Consider the following 22619-nt stretch of genomic DNA (forward strand, 5'->3'; position numbering starts at 1 on the left):
CCTGTAAGACTGAATATTGGGATCTGGATACGGGAGTATATTCAAGTAGTGGGACACACGGATAAGTTTTAGTTTCTAAAACATTAATATCGTATCTCAGATCAGTTGAACTTTGTGTGAAAATTTAAGTGGACCAGTATACTGACAATCTAGGTAAATTGTTTAAAACTTAAAATGAAATGAAGCTTAACGGTGTTGGTGATTTGTCTCATAAGCTGATATGATCCTCTTACACAAACTCACAAAAATAATGTTTGTAAATATTGTCTGTAAATATTTCTTTACTGCATTTTATTTCTCTTTTGTAAAAAATCCAAAAAGATTTTCAGTGTGTTTTAGCATAAATTTTTGAAAAATTCAAAAAGATTTTCGACAACTGGTATTGAAAAGTTGATGTTCAAAATTCCGAGTGCTAAACTTGACGAACAGATGGTTTGGGAGAGTGTGTTGATTTTTGAAAACAAAAATGATATATATCTCAAAGTGGTTCTTCAAATTGTAAAATCATTCTGTGATTGTATACTGTCTGCGAATGATTCATTAGATCTTTACATGTTATCATCAGAAAATTTATATTTAGGTAGAGGATGTGCAGGTTTTGAAGACCAGGTTCCTATACCTGAAGTCTTTGAGATTTCAACATGCCAGACTGCGATCCCAGCATATCGAAAGGGAGAGTCTGAAAACATCTGAGTAGAGATCGTGTGAGAAGAGTCTGTTGATGATGATGTAAAGAGAAGAGAAAAATTTGAGGATGCTTTCACTGATAAAGACTGTAGTCGTTGAAGACTCGACACTTAAGACTCGTCAACATCTGAGGGGGAGTCTGTTGGTGCAGTCATCTGTCGACTACGTCTTAATATCGAGTCTTGATCTCGTTGCGGGTCCGATCGGGTATGACATCACAAGTGACATCACCAAGGTGACATCACAAGTGATGTCATGATACAAGAAATGGCCGTTTACATTATCTTACACAAAAGTCAAATACATGAGTTTATTGTGATTGGACCTAATAAGGGTCCAATGATGTGCTTCCATTCAAAGTTCACAAGAGGACAAACATTTATGAAGACATTATGATGGATCGCTTATATGGTCAACTTGTGGAACCGCTTTTATGGTTTAGTATAGGATCGCTTTTAAGGCATCATGATGGATCGCTTATACGACAACATTCATGGATCGCTTTTGTGTACACTGTCATTATGAGCGGTCCTAGATTAGTATAAATAGACTTGATGTTCATTTCATTTGTAACATAGGTCAGAATTGATACCGAGGTATTGCCGGTTTTCCTTGTAAACGGAAACGTTGTAAAATCAATCTACAAGAGGTTTAAAGTGTGATTGAAGCTGTGTACACGTCCGTTTCTTTGTTTCCGCCTCTGAAACGGATTTGAGCTCTTCCGAACGACTCATTTAGGTCGAATTCGATCCTACAATTGGTATCAGAGCCAAGGAGGAGGAGATCTCGCATATACAGCTCGTTTTTCATCAGTTTTCTGCTTCTACACCTTTCTTTTTCGAAAAAACTAAACATTTTACGGTCAAAATCGCTTTAAATTTACACATTGTGTGCGGAATCATGATTTAACAAAACCTGGAAGTTTTCAGAACCTAATTCGGCTTAAAACTGATTAAAATTGAACTTTTGCTCGAAAGATGTTCGTCCGTTGCTGACGTCACGTCAGGATCGCTCCAAAAATTAACTTGTGGGTCGCTTATTTGGTATAACTTTGGACTGCCTTTGAGGATCGCTCTTTGAGACAACATTGGTTCGCTCTTAAGGCAATAATGTGGACCGCTTTTTGAGACAGTCGTGAACCGCTTTTGATACACCATCTGGCTCGCTTTTGTGTCATTGCTTTTGATAAGCATTTATGTTAACCGCCTATCAATATGATGTCATCAGGCTTGTTGATTATCTGCTCTATTACACCGCCCCATATGCTGTTGTTGTGAGTTTTGAAGCCCAAAGCTGACATCTAAAACCGTCTATGTGAAACAATCATTACAATAAGTCACCGCCCATAATTCACTGATTGCCGCCCACTATCAATTGTTAAAGTCAAATTCTTACATCACTGCCCACCCCACTAAAATCACAAGTCAAACGGCCCAATGGCAGGCAATCCACCGCCCCATTAACTTTCAAAGATAAATTGGATTTGTTAAATTGTAGCACCGTCCATTAGCCCAATCAGTTTTTTTTTTAAAAATAGGAGCCATGTGTTAAGTTGATCAAGTCATGTGTGATTTTAGTTCAAAGTGTCAACAGAATCTACAGGTTGTGTACTCAGGTCTCGTGATTTGAGTTGTGGTTTCTGTCAAGTCGCACAGTCTGAAGTTCAAAAGTTTCAAAGGGTCAAGTTGTGTGTAAACGATTTGGGTCATTCAGTCCGCACAGTTGGTCAACGTTCAGTTCGCTCAGTTTGTCAACATTCAAATCTGCACAGAATTTTCACCAATTCGAGTAACAGTGTGTTTCCATTAATTGATAAATCTTTAAACTAATTGTGTTTTGTTTGTGCGTTGTCAGGTATTTCCCGAAGTATCATCTGATTTTGGAAACATGGAAGAGAAATTTTACAATGCTCTTGCTACCCCGGTTGATACAATTTCAGCTGCGTTATTGAAGAAATCATTTGATACGTTTGTGGCTTTTGAAGATGAAACAACAAAGCAGACAATTGATAGATATTGTCATCTGGTATTGGAAATGGGTAGATTGGACATTAAGAAAGAGGATGATGAGTGGATCGATAAGCTAGCTGAGGCTTTACCCCAACAGAAGTGGGGAACTTATCTGTTGATTGTAAAACACATGAGGAAGTCTCAAGTTATGAATCTGGCACAGTTTATTCAGAAAATTGAAGAGCATGAGTTGGATATCCAGAAAAAAGCAAAAGTTGAAGAAAGTTCAACAAAGGAAGTTGAAGGACAGAAAGCTGAAAAAGAATCTGATGAACCAGTGACTGAGAAAGAAGTTGAAAAATTAGTGGATGTCGAGAAACTTGTTGAAGTTGAAAAGACTGTCGAAGTCGAAAAGATAGTTGAAAAGGTGGTTGAAGTTACTAAGCCTTGTGAGAAATGTTCAGAATCTTGCAAAGATTGTGAAGAAAAAGATAGAAAGAATGCTGAGTTAGAGAAAATGAAGGAAGATTTACTGTCCGATGTGAAGTATGTTAAAGAGTCATACGACGTATTGAACAGGACAGTTGACAGTTTGAAAAGAGCAAATGCAGAATTTGAAAAAGCAAATGACAAAATGAGTGCAACTTTGATGACAAAACAAAGTGTCATTAATGATTACATTGAAGATTGTGCTAACTTGAAGAAGGAGTTGGAACTTGAGAGAATTGAGAGTGAAAGGATTAACCGATTACTTTTGAGTTATACTACATGTGATTATCTGATTGATCGGGTTTATCCTACTGTTGCAGGTCTTGAAGCGTTCAAGAAGAAAGAAAAAGAAGAGGATACTGGTAAGAAACCAAGTGTCAAGTATAACAGATGTCTGCCTCCTATCTATGAAAGTTATTCCCCCAGGAAACCAAACGAGGAACAAGTAGACAAGGCTCTAAACATCAAATTAAAGTCTGAAATCACTGATGAATTACCAGACAATATTGATGTTACATTCACAGCGTCTGACACTGATCATGAGTCTGAGTTAGTTAAGAGAGTTGTCGATCAGGTGTTGGATACGGATGAAGAGTCAAAACCGGAGTCTAAGTCTGAAAGTTCGAGTTCGTCAGAAAAGAGTCCGAGTTCAATAGAGAATTCACCGGTTAACAGGGTTTACAATAAAGAATTCCTGTTATCAAAATCTAATTTGAATGACGGGTCGATCAAAGTAGCATATACTTTGATTGATTCAGACAAATTATATTCTGATAAGGAATTCCCAATAAGAAGTGTTAAAATTGAAATGATCAAACAGGTTTTCAAATTAACAGAAATTAATATTTCTGAAATAAAAGATGTAAATCTTACTGAAAAACCTAAAAAGTACACTTCAAGAGTTCAACAGAGATTGAACAAGAAAAAGGGTTATGATTATGGTTCAGGTTATCGAAAGAAACCAAACCATAATGGTAATCTCAAAAAGAAAGGTCTTGGTTTCAATTCTTCAGAAAATTATAAAAATCAGAAACTTATAAACCAAAAACACAATTTATTTCACGAGGAAGTTCAGAGGATGAGCAAAAGAAACCGTTCTGGAAACAATCGAATCAAGAGTTTCTTGCTGAAGTGAGGAAGAATGTGAGAAAATCTGCTCAAAGAGTTGACAGAAGAACCTGTTTCAAATGTCAGGAAGTTGGACACATAGCTTGGAATTGTCCCAAGACCAAATACCAAAAACAGGGAGTTTCTTCTAACTCTGTTTTGAGAAAAACTTGTGTTGATAAGAAAGAACAATCTGTAAAATTTGTTAAAAAGTTTGAAAATTCTACTTCTGAGGAAGGAGAAAGTTCAAAAAGGTTTTACAAAAGAAGATGTGATTTAAGTAAACAAAAATGGGTTGTTAAATCTGAGGGTAATTCTGACAATGAATCTGATTCCATAAAATCAGAGGAATCATTGGTTGATAAAAAGATTGTGAATTCCGTTCCTGTGGTGAACGATGAGAATTTTCCGAAACAATCAAAGGAAAATTTGATGAAGAAAGTTGGAAAGGTTGAAATTTCGAATCAATTCTTCGCTGATAAAGGAGAATTTGATGTTGAGAAGGCTTTAAACGGGAACGTTAAACATATTTTTGGGAAGATGGTTGATAAGAAGGTAAAAGGTGCTAAAGAATTTTATAAATCAAAATGTTGGTGGGACAGATGTGTTCCAAAGTCACCCAAGGCTGGTGAAGCTTGGGATGTTTGAGTAAAACACCGGACTATGCCGGAGATCCCAAGTTGGTAATCGTGGATCAGGAATCGGAATCTTTCTAGTGTTTGAAAAGTTTGTTTGAAAGATTTTGAATAGTGTTTGAATGTTTACAGGTGAGAGGACTACGCCGGAGCTTCCAGGTTGGTAAGTGCAAAGCAGGAATCGGCATCCTGATTGGTAAAATGGTGATGTAGACGTAACATTCCTACAAGTGCTATTGTGTGCTTTTACAAGTGGTTATTTTTACAATTGGTTTAGAGATTGCTTGATTGCAAATGGTAAATCAGGGACATTAAGTTGTACTTGATTTACTACATATGGGTAAAAGATAGACAAGATGATGAACCACATCCCCGATTTTAGTATTGATATACTTACTAGTGGTAAAATCAACCAAACTTATTTTCCGGAAAAATCATTTTGATTAAAACAAACTTAAGTGTTTTGAAATCTAAATGAGAAAATAGTTTGTTGATAAGGGGAGTTCTGATTGTTTTATGCCAAGTGAATGGCGAATTGATGCAATTTGATATCGGTTGTCAGGATTCTGTACAGTTTGTTTTCAATTTTCTTTAATGTGTTTGCATTTTAGGGGGAGTAGAAAATTCAGAAAATCCAAAAACATTAGAAAATTTGAAAAAGACAAAAACATGATAAAATCCAAAAATGAGTTTGTTGTGAATAAGAGGAAATGATAGTACATCAGCGGACTATCACAACATGCTAAAGAATTGGAAAGTTTAAAAGTGTTAAACAATCTTACTGTGGATGTGTCAGTAGATTTTTACACATTTAATAAACTGTGACGAGATATAAACCCAAATTTCAAACTTGCTTGTTCTGTGGGTTAACACAAACTTGGATATATAAGTAACCCCTGAAATCTTGTTTGAAAGGTCCCTTATTCTGAGATACTAGGTCTTTATGCTCAGTGATATCTGGGGTATTATCCCGGGACTTCTGCTGTATGGAAATACTGACCTAGTCCCCGGATAATACTTTCTGCAAATGCTTGAAAAAGCGCCGCCCTCAGCAAATCGATGAAATTATAAAATTGATAGTCATTGCTGTTGTAAAAAAGATCCTCTAAAGGGGACCCACCAAAAGTCGAGCCGTCATCTCTCTGCTGAACGGAAGTTCTGACCTGAGCTCTCACGGTTTCGCACCTAACCCCTTACAGATATCAGCTGTGGTATACTCACCTGTAAGACTGAATATTGGGATCTGGATACGGGAGTATATTCAAGTAGTGGGACACACGGATAAGTTTTAGTTTCTAAAACATTAATATCGTATCTCGGATCAGTTGAACTTTGTGTGAAAATTTAAGTGGACCAGTATACTGACAATCTAGGTAAATTGTTTAAAACTTAAAATGAAATGAAGCTTAACGGTGTTGGTGATTTGTCTCATAAGCTGATATGATCCTCTTACACAAACTCACAAAAATAATGTTTGTAAATATTGTCTGTAAATATTTCTTTACTGCATTTTATTTCTCTTTTGTAAAAAATCCAAAAAGATTTTCAGTGTGTTTTAGCATAAATTTTTGAAAAATTCAAAAAGATTTTCGACAACTGGTATTGAAAAGTTGATGTTCAAAATTCCGAGTGCTAAACATGACGAACAGATGGTTTGGGAGAGTGTGTTGATTTTTGAAAACAAAAATGATATATATCTCAAAGTGGTTCTTCAAATTGTAAAATCATTCTGTGATTGTATACTGTCTGCGAATGATTCATTAGATCTTTACATGTTATCATCAGAAAATTTATATTTAGGTAGAGGATGTGCAGGTTTTGAAGACCAGGTTCCTATACCTGAAGTCTTTGAGATTTCAACATGCCAGACTGCGATCCCAGCATATCGAAAGGGAGAGTCTGAAAACATCTGAGTAGAGATCGTGTGAGAAGAGTCTGTTGATGATGATGTAAAGAGAAGAGAAAAATTTGAGGATGCTTTCACTGATAAAGACTGTAGTCATTGAAGACTCGACACTTAAGACTCGTCAACATCTGAGGGGGAGTCTGTTGGTGCAGTCATCTGTCGACTACGTCTTAATATCGAGTCTTGATCTCGTTGGGGGTCCGATCGGGTATGACATCACGAGTGACATCACCAAGGTGACATCACAAGTGATGTCATGATACAAGAAATGGCCGTTTACATTATCTTACACAAAAGTCAAATACATGAGTTGATTGTGATTGGACCTAATAAGGGTCCAATGATGTGCTTCCATTCAAAGTTCACAAGAGGACAAACATTTATGAAGACATTATGATGGATCGCTTATATGGTCAACTTGTGGAACCGCTTTTATGGTTTAGTATAGGATCGCTTTTAAGGCATCATGATGGATCGCTTATACGGCAACATTCATGGATCGCTTTTGTGTACACTGTCATTATGAGCGGTCCTAGATTAGTATAAATAGACTTGATGTTCATTTCATTTGTAACATAGGTCAGAATTGATACCGAGGTATTGCCGGTTTTCCTTGTAAACGGAAACATTGTAAAATCAATCTACAAGAGGTTTAAAGTGTGATTGAAGTTGTGTACACGTCCGTTTCTTTGTTTCCGCCTCTGAAACGGATTTGAGCTCTTCCGAACGACTCATTTAGGTCGAATTCGATCCTGCATAATCAAATAAATTTCTATCAAATTTATTGAAGATAATATTTTAGAATATAAATAAAAGAATTCATTAAAATTTAATAGAAATAGAATTTTCTGGATTCTTTTTGGAGAAATTCCAATCTTGATAGGTTAACTAAATTTTGGTTATAACATAATTATAATTTAATTCAAATTCTACTTATTTAATATTCGTAATAATCAATACAAAGTCTAATAATCAATACAAAGTCTGGTGGTTCTAAATTCGATTCTTAATATATTATGAAATATTAAGAAATATATATACATATGACTTAAATAGATCTTATCAAATGGTAAAAAGTGTTTTCTTTGGAAATATATGTATATATATTTTAAACCATATTGTTTTATGGTACTAAATATTTTTGTACATATTTTATTTCATGGGTGAAATACTATTTGTAATATTGATACAAGTTGTATATATAAAATATACATACATTTGATTTACAAATAAGTTTTAAGTTATTTCCTGTTGACACATAGGTATTATGTATTAAAATCACAGTATCAAGTTGTTGTATGTATTCTGGTTTCATAAATATTGTTTTATAAAATATTTTGCATTTTCGGTGGTATACGTATATGTGTTAAAATTTTAAAATTGTCGAACTGTGTTCATTATTAAATTTAAGGATTACATTTATAAAATCCTTTCTAATATAACTTTATTCAAGAGTCAATTATTTTATTCTTCCAAAAATATTATTATCATAATTAGTTTAATTCAAAACAGAATTTAATAATATAAATAATGGTGATAATAGCAGCATATCTTAAAGATTTTTCTTTAGAGAGCAAATTTTTAATATATTAATTATCATAAATATTAACTTTACACATAATTTCTGTATATCACGTAATTTATCAAAATTTAATATTTAATAATACGATAAAGAATTATAAAGTGATTTACAAGGTATTTCAAATTATTGTATTTAAATAATACTGAAATATTATATTTTAACAAAATATATGTGTTATCAAAACTTTGCTAAATACACATCTTTAAATTATGTAAAATATCTTTCTTTCAGTGAATAATATTTTATATTATGATATTTTAGTAATATCATACCTAAAGGTGTTATTTTACATCTCTGGTTACGATATTAATATCAATATCATAATAATATATTGGTATGGTATATATCACAAAAAAAAAATTGAAAATAATTTTATGAATAACTTTTCTTTTTTTTTTTTTATAACTTGACACATTGTAAAATATAATAGGAATTACATATCCTGAGGATTTTAAATGATATAGGATCATTTAGATACATTACATATTATCTAAATATTTATATCATGATATTTACAAAATATCATATCTGAATTGCATTTATTTTATATTAATATTAAAATATTAATATTAATGTTGTATTACTACTATGAAATTTATTATGTTTCCACATATACATATGGATATAATAGATACATCAGATATTACAAAATTTACTTAAGACATGAATATATCATTTATATATATACTATAGCATAAGTGTAAAATACAGATATGGCTAACACAAATTGGGATTTAAGATTCGTTAAATGGCATAAAAATCATAATAAACACATTAAGATTTCTATGTTCATATGATAACACATAAGATATTAATTTCCTAACACAAATGGTTAAGGGTTTAGGTATTGGAAGAACACCTAAAGAGCTTAAACCAGTGGCATAGCTCTGATACCACCTTCTGTCACATACCCCCGACCCCTGTCCCAGGGAGTGGGCGGCCGTGAGCCAGTTTCAGTGGTATCGGTGTTTATCAATTTGGCAGCGGAAATTTCATCAGGACGGTAGTTAGGAAATATTTTTATCAGAGTTAAACACCAAAAATATTTAAATTAAAGAATTGGGATGAACCCAGATCTCCTTGATAATACATTTATAAGTGGGACAACACCCGATTTTCATTTTGATACATCTATAGGGAATGACCCCGATTATTGAAAACAACTCTCATTTTTAATTAGGTAACTTTTATTGCCACTTTTCTAAGCATTCAGTGCTCTCCAGCTGGCTTTTATTGGATTCACACTAAGTTACCTGAAACACGTGTTTAAAATATTTTATGAGCAGAAATACTGGTGAGTGAATCCCAGTTTCAATCAAGTTTTTAATAAAAACCATAGTACATATTGAGGGCGCATCCGCAATTACATTTGTTTCCAAGTCATATCAATTACCACCACACGGTACTGTCGTTCCGACGACTTATGGTCATGTTACTCCTTACCAGGTTGTAACAAATTTTGTATACAAAACCCCAAATTTACGGACTGTAATTGTATCCTTACAAATACTCAATAACTGCTTAATGTATAATTAGGTGAGGTTTTGTAAAAACAATTTGCAAAAAGGAGATTATTCACAAAAAGGTTTACACAAAAAGAAGGATTACTCACATAGCTATTATAGGGTTTCCTTCGTGACTTCCTGTTTATAATCTAATTAAATAAACAATGCACACGTGTTAGTATAATAACCCATTTTAACATTAGTAATACTTTCCCCGAGACGGCATTCCAACGACTACGTCGGGCAGAACCACGACAGCCGTTACGGAACCCTAGATCAATCGGGCAAAGTATCTAATTCGTATCCATGGGTTATGATACTTACAACGAGGCAGAGCTTCGCTAATTAGGGGGGTATAATGCCCGATATTATTATTATTCTTCAGAAGTTCGAGAGGGAAAAAGAATTGTGAACGAATTGGATGAACAGCCGATCGCTTCTATTTATAGGGGTTGATTTCAAGTTTTAGGCGGCCTGCGTAAGATGTAGCTAAGGGCTACGCGGCCCGCGAGAGATGGTAGGGCGGTTTGAGTGTGCTTAGTCATCGACACGTGGCGGCACCAGGTTTTCTCTTATCGTTGAGCTGTCGCGGCCCGCGAGCGACTGGCAAATCTTGTTTTCCTTGATTTCTACTAGCATGAAGGTGTTTTGGGACCGGTTTTCGTATACGGGGTGTAATTTAAGACATATAGGGGTATTCTAAATATATTAGGGGTGTCAGAAATATTTTTGGAGTGTTGATATATCTTGGTATAATTTCTGGATTATTTAATAAAATATATAATGCACTCACATTAAGTATAGTAACCCAATTCCACTTTATCCCTACGTCATGAGACAGAACCCCAACGAATTTAGGCAGAGCCTTGACATACGTTACGGGGCCCTACGTCAGTCGGACAGGGTATAAGTGATCAAGGGTTAAAATACTTAAAACGAGGCATGGCTTTATTATTATAGGATAAATAATAATTAAAAGAATATATATATATATAGAGTAGCGCCATAGAGAGTGTATGAAAAGAAAGTTTGAACAGATTCAAAGTGTCACTTGTCTCTATATATACTGAACTTAGCTTTGAGTGCATGCAAATATTTCTACTGCTTATGTCCACGTACACAATTCCTTTAATGTGAATTTGATTCTTTAGTGGACACGTAAACTTCCTTCATTTCATAAGTTGTAATTTATTTTATTATTTATTATTTATTATAATTAATTCAGTTGCTTCACTTATTTGGCGCACATAACTTCTAAACTATGACGTTTTATAAAATAATGAATATGTTATTAGAACGAGAATATTTGTATCTTCATTTTGAACCAAGTTTCATTAAAAATGAAGTAGGTTCAAATATAATGTATTTTTATTATTACAATTATTAAACGGTTCCTAGGCCCTTCTAGGTAATTCATATTTCTACGGGTCAATTTTCTCATGACCTATTCGTGTAGTAACTTTATGTTAAATTTAAAATTTTGGGAATGTTACACCATTGCACATAGAAAAGCCTTTCTGTTGCTAAACAAGGTACATGACTGTTTATATAAGTCCATATATGTTTGTTCTAAAAACGAGCCTTACACAAAACTCTACTTGGAACCGCTGAAATACCCCAAATCTTTTTCAAAACTTTCTAAAAAAGTTCAAGTTTTTATAATTATTTACATCCGATAGCACCATGATAAAAAAGCAACCATACAAGAAAAATTTATAAGAAGGGCATGACAAATTTTTAAAATTCGATTATATATATATTTTCACAGTTTTACCCTTTTCCCACAATCTTGTGAGTTCTGAGCCTTTAACGAGCATCCATTATCACATCTATACTAAATGCTCATTCTTCTTTTCTGTGCGAATAGCCCGTATGGTTCCTACAAATCTAAAACTTGACAGGACAATACATTCCCAGTCCTTACCGATTAATCCATACCTTCAAAGTTATATAAATTTACAAGGATGCTTTAGACCAAAACTAGTTTCATTAGTATTACAATAATTAGCACTATTGCATTTACTTTGGAGACCAGGAGTATGGTGTTACCAAGGGTTATGGAATAGTATATGCCTTGTAGCTGGTTAATTTCTTGTTTATGGTTTATTTAGTTCAAAGATTATTTTTACATACTTTCATTGCTGCATGACATTAAAGTTGACAAATTTTGAGCCATTTACTAATTTCTAGGCAGTTTAGGTCATGGTGAAAATTTGTATGTTTTTCCACCAATGTGTATATTTCTGTTTTATCCATCAAATGAGCTGTTTGGCTCATTTGCAAACCATCACTTGACAAACCACTTCTCTCATACCTGCAGCCACTCCACCACCACAATACCACCATCACCCACCACTTTCATCCATAATTCATTCTTAGAGTGTGTGTAGTCTCGGGATCCAAGATCGATAGTAAGAGTTTTTGTCAAACAAAGGCCCTGCTTGGCTAATCTCTTACATCACTTGGTGAAGACAATATCATTTATGTATTACTTTTGATTTCCTAGCTTTGGTAACTTTTTATTTGGGTTTGTATTAATGACTTTAATAACTAGTTTTTTATATTGAAGGTAAACTTTACTTAATCATTTCTTCAAGTTTTGTTGATTCACTCATTCGTGTCTTTACGGTCTATATAAAGCACGTTAACTGCCTAGAAGGGGGTTAGAAGTGTGGTTGGGTAAAGTTCTTGCCTCGTTCATTGTATAGATCCTGCGAGGACTTGATTCAAGCTTAATAGGACTTCACTTGAGGCAGATAGAATCAAATCAGTGGAAGTAAAAAATGGCTTGTAATCCCTTATAAATTAACGATTATTAAAACTTTAAACCAGCCTTGCGGGACTGTATCCCTACTGACTCAGACCAATATGGTCGAGGGTAGCGTTGCCTTCAAAAGAAAAACATGCCACTTTTTGCATTAATAACTTAATTAATTATCTTTCAATAATCCGGCCTTGCGGGACTGTATCCTTGCTGAGTCAGACCAATATGGCTGAGAGACATGCCACAATAATTAAGATAATCTCTTAAAAAACCCAAAGCAAGGAAATCATCAAATGATACATAAATGACAAGTCGGATCCAAGTGATTCTATCTTGTCTATCTGTTTTATTTATTTTGTATCTTTATTTTCATTTATTAAAAAATTAACTCTATATTTGGTTAGATTAGATGTCGCAATATTCCGGTATTAAAAGCTTTTGTGTCCTTGGACGACCTCGTTTTGTAAATATCAACTAGAAAACGTTATTATTACAACATAATCTATTAAATAGTTTTTAGGACCCTCTTTTACAAGCGTCCCACAGAAAAGGTACTAACTAAAAAGCCATTTTTGTTGTAGTGCGAGTTGTTAATATCTGATATTTGTGTTGACACAGATGGTCATACATTTTTTTTTATTCTACAATATGAAGCTTAAGCGTGTCATTACTTTCTAGTTTGAGTTTCTTAAGTTGATTAGATAAAAATGCTTTTATGCAATGTTGTAAATAATTTCAAGTGCTGGTATGTTAGAATGTTAGAGGTGGCTTGATGGGCTGATTGGTTAACGGGTCAAAACGGGTCCTATTTGACACTGTTTATTTTCTAGTACAGGCTGAAAAGGGCCAGCTTGGCTTGACACATGAGCACTTGTTTCTTCGTTTTATCTAATAATGATAATGTTGAGGAAGAAGCAGGACAAGAACTAGATGGGGAAACTAAGATAATCATCAAATGATACATAAGTGACAAGTCGGATCCAAAGCAAGGAAATCATCAAACCATACATAAATGACAAGTCGGATCCAAGTGATTCTATCTTTTCTATCTGTTTAATAAATGAAAATAAAGATACAAAATAATTAAGATAATCTCTTAAAAAACCCAAAGCAAGGAATTCCTTGCTTTGGGTTTTTTAAGAGATTATCGGAATATTGCGACATCTAATCTAACCAAATATTTGATGATTTCCGGAATATTGCGCTATCAAAAAACCAAAAGCAAGGAATTCCTTGCTTTGGTGTGTTGTAGAGATTCCATAGCGTGTTGTAGAGAGTGATAGTTTTATATGGTGTTTTACAAATTTAAAGCTTGATTAAAGGGTAAAAAGGTACTAAAAATCCGTACATGCTCCGACACGTCAGATACCAAACTGTCACACCCCCAAAATACCACGTGCGGTTTTCTTCGCGAGGCGTGTGACGTACCGGGATCTAGCCACTAATCATATCAAACTAATAGTAAATATTATTAAACATAAACACCATGTCCAACATGAAAAGTGAAATTCCAAATAACATTTCAAACAAAGCATGTGTTCAACGGAAGCAAATGTAATTGTTTCAAAACAATCAAAACCAAGTTGTTTTAAAATGCATAATACTAATCGTTTGCATTAAGTAGCACGCCCCATGACTCTTCCAGCTCCCCGGACTACAAGTTCCCAAGCATGATGTACCTAACGACCTGCAAGCATGCAGAAAAGTGTGTTAACATAAAGTTGGCGAGTTCACAGTTTTGTTCAACGTAAATCATGTAAATGTTTAGCTTTAAAGACATCTCATGAATAATAAACAAGGTACCGATATGATTGTTATATTTTTTGTGCCCTCATCAATGTCTATCAACATTGATCAAAGTGTTTAAGGTCCTTAGTTCATGCCCGGCTCCCAGCACGGTGTGAGGTTTATCAAACGTAATAGCGCTATCAAGTAATACCCCGTTGCCTCCCAGGCAACTAGCTCGGTAGTAAGTTGGGACTTTCGTGATATCCATTAAACTGGATAGTGTTAGTTCGTGAAATTCATAGAGTAGCTGGACACAGATGTTACCGAAAATCTCCCATTGGAATTTCGCCAATCCGACAGACGATGATTTTTAAATAAATTTTTCCGCAGACTGCAGTCAGAAAGTGACGAATCTAACTACAGCCTAGTAGATGATTTTTAGTAAATAATTGGTAATGATTCAGGTCTTGAGGTTTTTATAAAAAGTGATGCGGACCATTTGGAACATCCTGTAAATTATTTGTAATTTTTGGAATAGGGAAACTATTTTATAAAAATACCCAAAAACAGCCCAGTTCTCGACATCAAAGCTGAAACATAATAAGTTGTTATGTGTGTATCTAAATGTTTGTTTGTGCTATCTGAGAATGATCAAATATGTTTTATGTCAACGAAAATGTTATGTGAGTTGTTGTGTGCTATGATCACAAGTAATTATATGTGAAATAGGTATATGTGTCTAAGTTGTCAACGTGATTGCCTGATACGTGGTAGATACGTGTATGAGTTTCGTGCCTTACATGAACACACTAATAAACTAAATGGTAATCTTATTAGGACGTGATTGACCTGCCTCAACTCCTAATCACTTTAAAAGTCTAATCGAGCAATCAAAGGTGAGTTTACTACTTTCTTTACAAGCATGCATCCAGTAGGAACAAACAAACAAACTTGCATCCCTGTAGGGGATACTTTACAAACCCATGTCCTTGTAGGGGATATGAGGCAGATTTCAGTAAATGTCATTGTTGGATAATACACTCACTTCTATCACTTAAGTCCCATCTTACTCCCGAACTAGTTGCTTGTAGGGCAACGGGGTTATTAGTTGATAGCACTATTAGGTTTGGCACCCTCATGACGTACCTGGATAGGATGGGCGTGAACTAATGACCTTAACCACATGACCAATGTTTGATAGAGCATTGGGGAAGGGCAAACAAACAGCCGTCTTTCGGTATGGTGTTATTATCAACATATCTTAAAACGAACACTTGGTACCCAAACGTTTACAAAAACTGGGAACTCGCCAGCATAAGCTGATACACTTTTCAGCATGCTTGCAGGCCATTAGGTACACTGATGTGGGACTTGCTGTCTGGAAAGCTGGAGTAGTTATGGGTCGTGGCGATTGGATAGACACTCGAAGTTGGATTGTTTTCTAAACTTTATATGTTAAACTTATTGAACATATTTAATGCTTTCGCTGAATACGTTCGATTTTCAAAACTGATGTTTGCATTATACTATTCTCATTGAATGGAAACTTCTATTTTTTACTTATAGTTCAAGGTGATTAGTGGCTAGATCCTGGTATGTCACACGCCTCGCTGGGGGGTCCCCACTTGTAGTATTTTGGGGGTGTGACAGTTTGGTATCAAAGCCACTGGTTATAGTGAACTAGGATTTAAAAATGTTTTCATAAAACCAGACTATAATCGAACAGTACTAAAAACGACCATGATACTCAGCTCCAGATTGCAAGGTTCGTCTTTTGTTTACTTTATGAATTACCTACCTAGTGTACACACACTCACGATATTGCATGAAACTACATACCTGACACTATGATATGACTGCATGTGCTGCTTGTTTATGATATAATGATACTACCCTTAGGCTTTGGTGATCCCTAGTCCTGTGATATCCTTCGTTTTGTTACTCGAATATGGGGAACCTTTTAGCATGAGTTAAGAGGAACTGAGATAAACATGCAAACTGCATTATCATTATGGGTGCACACGTAACAATAATGTGGGGCGCATGTGAGTCCCAGTGAGGCTTAACAGGTGTGAAGGGGGTTTCGTCCATTATCCGACATAAAGGTAGAATTCTGTAATCTATAGAAGTCATAGTGATGATTGACTTCAACTCAATCGCGATCCTTACCTTTTTCCACTCTTCTTATACAGAATCATGAGCGGACGTGGCGGACGTAATGGTGGACGTGGTGGTGGCCGTGGCGGTGGACGTGGCAACATTGTGATGACTCAGGCAAAGTTGACGGATCTGATTAACACACGGGTGGCTTAATGTCACACCCTCAAAATACCACCTAGGGTGTGTCCCTGTTAGGCGTGTGACCACTAGCAATGAGCCACTAATTACATTGAATCATAAGTTTAAATTTACGTTCCATCAATTAATAATGATAAAATCCCAATCATAAGTTATTCAAAAACCACAGGTTCAGCGGAAGCGTTAACGTAACATAATGTAAATACATTCCAAAACAACTATAGTAAATAAATGTTTGATAAATAAACCCATCAATGCAACCATGACCACTCACGCCCTCCAGCCAGCAAGTTCCTGTTCCCAAGTATCTAACGACCTGCGAGCATGTAACAAGTGTATCAGACAAAGCTGGCGAGTTCACAGTTTTAGAAAACGTTTGTTACCCATTGTATGTAAAACAGTCCAATAACCAATGCAAGTAATATTGTTAATATCTCAATTCCGAACAATGACGGCTCCTGAAATACACGACTGCCCTTCCCACGTACTCCTATCTAGTACTGGGCCAGACTGGGTCATTAGTTCACCTCCGTCCTCTACAGGAGCGGGGTGAGCGTGCCAAACCTAAGTAGCGCTACTAACTAATACCCGATGAGGGACTTACAAAAGATGATAGGTGAGAATATTAACCAATATACTCGTTTTTTTTACCCAAAGACTCATTCCCCCCATGGGATACCCACTGACTGTCCCCAACCACTGGGACGCATGCTCGAATGTAGTGAACTCACCTTTGCTTTGCTCGGCAGATAATTTCTTGTGTTATGTTGGTCAACCACACCCTATTATGGTTACCAATACTAGTCAGGTTTTGTATGCAAGCATTTCACGTATTTATACAAGTAACACATAAGCACCACATTTCACATATCTACACATACGGGTTCACATGACAAGCCTAACAGGACGATCAGACAGTCCAAAACATGACACAATAGTGTGTGGTCCAATCTACAGAGCTCAAGTGTGACAGTGGGTGGCCCACCAGCAAATGTGCGACTACTTGCTGGTGTGCGGCCATGCAGTAAGGGTTGTACAACGTGCACCTAACGAGTGTACAATACATAAGTGTGCAACCGTGCATCATTTATTTTTACGTAGCGCATTAATGATGGTACTGGAAAGGAGTGTTTAAGATACAATGCAGATCAAGAACACCTTATAACAATTACCGAGCAAATCTTTAGCATTTAAAACACTTATATCCAAAGAATTTATTAATCATTTTGCAAGACCATTCACGTACAAACCATCTAAGGAATTTACCAACTGCCTTAGAATTATTTTCATCATCTAGTGTCAACAGAGCACATGAATACCCTAATTATTAATTCAACATTTTACACATTCAAATTAATATATTACGCCCATGATTCCTATTAAAGCCTTATTATCTAAACAAATTTGTGAACATATGTTCAAATCAGTTTGTTGAACAGAATCCTAATTTACACTTTGATTTTTATTCATACCAACACAGCTTTAACATCATATTTATATACACTCAGCTATAACCAGAGATGCAGCTGTTTTTAACACTTTACACAACCCCCATTTCAAGAAATTAACAAATCGACAAACAATGTGCGTCTTCATTTCGCAAACAAACAACAGTTGACCTTGATTATTAGTTAAATATTACTAACACAGTTACCAATTTTATACACTCGCAACTACAAAGAACTTACAACGAACTCATATCTTCAAAAGTAAAATGTCACTGACCGAGGGTTATGAGGAGACAGAGAATGCACTGTTGAAGTTCTCTGGCGACCGTCGCCATCGTCGATTTCTACCATTGGAGGTGTCGGCGCTGCCACCGTTCACCTCTGCCGTGAACAGCGCTGCTGGTGCCGGGAAACAGGGAAGTCGACGGGGATGGCCGGCTCCCCATCACCTCCGATGTCTCTCTCTCTCTCACTTGAGTCACTGATTTACCGGTTTCCAAGGTGCGTGCGTGTGGCATAGGAAGACAGGGATTTGAGGTGTGTGCGTAACCGGAGATCCTGCGTCGTGTGTTGCCAGAAATAGCTCCGATCAGCGGAGATAGAGATAGGGCAGGAAGTTGAATGACGCTGCGTGGGAGAGAAGGTGAAATGAGTGGTGTCGGTTGAATATAACAAGTGAGGGTTTAGGTTTATAACAGATTTATATATGGTAGGGTTTATGCATAAAGGGTTTGTGTTGGGCTTAGCCCCTATACGAACACGTAAAGTATTATGGGAGACGAACTGGCTCTTTTTTTTTTTTTAATAATTAACTACAACGGCAGACGTGTATATATATATATATATATATATATATATATATATATATATATATATATATATATATATATATATATATATATATATATATATATATTTTAAAGAAAACGCGCTCGGTTCAGGTTATTAGATAAATTGCATGTTTTACTCGACGCTAATAATAATAATAACAAAAATATTCTTCTCCCGACGATTAGGGTCAAGTGTATGGGTTGTCACATTCTCCCCATGTTACGGGAATTTCGTCCTCGAAATTTAAGCTAAGAAATACGATTCGTTCGATTTATAGATTCTTCAATAACCTATTGTCATACGTAGATACGCAGTTCATGAAAGTTATCCAACGAACATGTAAAAGTCACATAGCATGTAAAGTAGTATAAAGGTTCACAGAGTTTGTACGTATTTCACATAGTATAGATTTTCACGAAGTTAGTTATAGAGGAAAGCCCAAAATGTCACATTACCCCCAACTTCAAAGAAATTTTGCCCTGAAATTTGGCGCGTAGCCACTGACAAGTTAGTACGTTTAAACGTTTTCGTGGGGTGTCACATCATCCCCTTGTTGGTTTGGAATTTCGTCCCGAAATTCAGGGGTAGCCGGAAGTTTTGTTTGCAAACAACTGGGGATACATGCGCATCATCTGGTATTTTTGTTCCTAGGTAAACCCTGAGCTACGGTGCGAGTTCCAACGAACTTAGACTATTGGTATCTTGCTACGCTTGAGGGTTTTGATTTCTCGATCCATGATTTCAACCGGTTCCTTAGCGAAGCGTAGTTGATTGTCGATCGTGAGATCCTTAGAAAGGAACGATAAGTGTTTCATCTGACAGACACTTCTTCAGATCCGACACATGAAAAGCGTCGTGCACCACACTCAACTCTTCAAGCAGGTTTAGTTTATACGCTACCTTATCGATTCTCTTGGTAACTTCGAAAGATCCAACATAACACGGGTTAAGATTGCCCCTTTTTTTTCCAAAGCGCATTATACCTGTCCAAGATGAGACTTTTAGTAGAACCTGATCCCCGACCTGGAATTCTAAAGGTTGTCCTACGCCTATCAACGTAGCTTTTCTAACGGTCTCGAGCCGCCGCCATGCGTTGTTTGATCTGGGCAATCCTATCCGTAGCATCAAGTACAAGTTTCAGACCGGTGATTTGGCTCTCGTCGACTACCACCCAACACAAAGGTGACCGACATTTACGTCTGTACAATGCCTCAAGGAGTACTGCCTGTGATAACTGTGGTTATAAGAAAACTTCCACCCCAGGTGAGTGTCATTCTTAGCCGGTATCAAAGCCAGTAACACAAGCTCGCATCATGTCTTCTAGAGTTTGGACGGTGCGTTCAGTCTGCCCATCCGTCTGTGGATGATATGTTGTGCTCATGTCTAGACGTGAGCCAAAGGATTCGTGAATCGCTTGCCACAAATTAGATGCAAATCCATGGCAGTCTGTTTTCGCTTTCCATATAGGTTTTTTTTTTTTTTTTTTGGTTGCTAACACTTCACCTTGACTTTCCTACAAGTCAAACATCATTCCCATACCTAGCTAGGTGGGCCTTCATGCCCGATGACCAGTACAAGGTTTATAAATCCTAATGTCTCTCATCAGAACCCAGACGACTAAAATATCGAAGCCGGAGTGCTTTGCTCAACACGAGTTCCCTACAGTAGCCGTATAATGAGACCCACATTCATTCCATGAGGTAACGGGTGTCGTCCGACCGGTCACAGGTTGCTTCTCCATGCCCCACATAGGTTCCACTTGAACATCCTCTTCCTTTAGCTCTCCAGTTTGAACAGAGCGAGTCTGATCAGGTAAGTCAGAGTCGATAGTGAGCTGCAAAGCTCGTATATGTTTAGGTTTCATAGTCGTTCCATCCAACGATGTCATTGCATGCTTTAACTCTTTCGAAGAGCGATACACGGGAGGCCCTTGTGATCGGTCTAGGTAACGCATTCGGTACCGTCCAAGTAATGCCTCCAAGTAAATCCAAAGACCACGGTTTCCACCGCCGATTGTGTCATGCAGTTCCTCTTGTAACTCCATTACGTAAGTCATTACCCTCTTGTGTTGCGTCGACGTGTAATTGGGACTCTGATTCGAACCATAAGGATATACCACTGAATCACCCGTACCCACGGGTAAAGACGATGCTCAGAGCATTGCAGAGTTGTGATTCGAAAGCTGAGAAGACGTCCTCCTGTTCTGTCTTTCACGAACACAGCACCCTGCTGTGCTAGAGAGATTTAAGCTGTGCGGCCTTCGAAAATCCTGCGATTTATCTGCGATAGTATCTAGCGAAACCAAGAAATTGCTGCATCCCCGAAGAAATCTTTGCTGTCGAATCAGTTTCTAACAAAATGTATCTCAGCGAGATCCACGTGCATTCCCACTCTGTTGGCTACATGATCAAAATACATCTCTCGAATGTGACATTTAAGAAGACTTCGCACGTAATGGCTCCTCCCACAGAAGCGCTGAGATAGGATACATATGCCACCCATGGCGTTCCTTTCTCCTGGCCATGATTCAGATCGTTGTCAACAAATATGGTTGATTCATGTGATCCCTGAAGCTGTTGGTGTGTTGATCAACTCAATGATCATGGTGTACAAAGTCTCACTGGCCGTATCGCATTTGATATGCCGTTCTAAAAGCATTCTCTCATTGGGCTTCCATCTAATGATAGTTCGTTCGTTAGCCAATCCTCGAATGGGAGCTTGACTCTCGCAACTTGTCGACGGGTTGTCAATACATGGTCGAGGCAAACGGTTCCTGACTACCACTTTGTTGAGTTCTCGATAATCAGTATGCATACGAAAAGGCTTATTTTCACGGATATAAATGGGGCTCCCCGGAGCGAAAACTAGGCCCGCCAAAACTTCTATCCCACAGTCTCTGTAGTTGATTTAACAGTTCTCGCATCCCTCCTGGCGCAAGAAAAAAAATAAGTACAAAGAATTAAGGCTGCCCCTGGCGTAAGATCAAACTGAGATTCTGCCCAACAGTTGTGGAAGTAAACCTGAAAGTTCCTCGGGTAGCACGCCGAGAGGAATCACGAACAATTGGTGGATCCTCGACCCTCTTTTTCCTTAGCCCTAACATCAGTAACTGTTGCTTACACAGCGGAGTTATCCCTCCGTAGACACTTCTGGTCTTCATAGTTGAAATGGCGCTAACTTTTGCACTACTCTGATGCTTTAGAACAAATAATGATTCTCCACTCAAAGTTTTCTCCTCACAGGGTATATCTGCGTGATTCCTGGATAACCAATTCACACTAACTACTGCGTTGTAACCATCGAGGATAGTAGAAGAAAGGTCGAAGTCGAACACTTGTCCCACAAGGTCGTGTTTGCACTCCAACGAACATATGCGATTCCATTTGAGTTGCCACCAGTCGATTCTACATCCGGTTTGGTTTCAAGAAGTATCAGGGTTGAGCAGAATAGGGACGAAGTGAACAGTTACCCATACAAGCTACCATGTTGCTGCTAAGCCTGGCGTCGCCTACGCCAATCCTAAATGTTCTTCCACGAGCATCATTTCCAGTGTTGTTGTTACGGTTGCGAAAATTTCCAGTACTGTCGTCATCCCCTTGGTTGTTGTTCTGAATCATCAATGACCAAACCATGCCGTAGGCACCTTCACTTCCATACTGTAGGCAACGATTACAAGTATCTTGATGTTGC

Source organism: Helianthus annuus, chromosome 3 (genome assembly GCF_002127325.2).
Source record: "Helianthus annuus cultivar XRQ/B chromosome 3, HanXRQr2.0-SUNRISE, whole genome shotgun sequence".
NCBI lineage: Eukaryota > Viridiplantae > Streptophyta > Magnoliopsida > Asterales > Asteraceae > Helianthus > Helianthus annuus.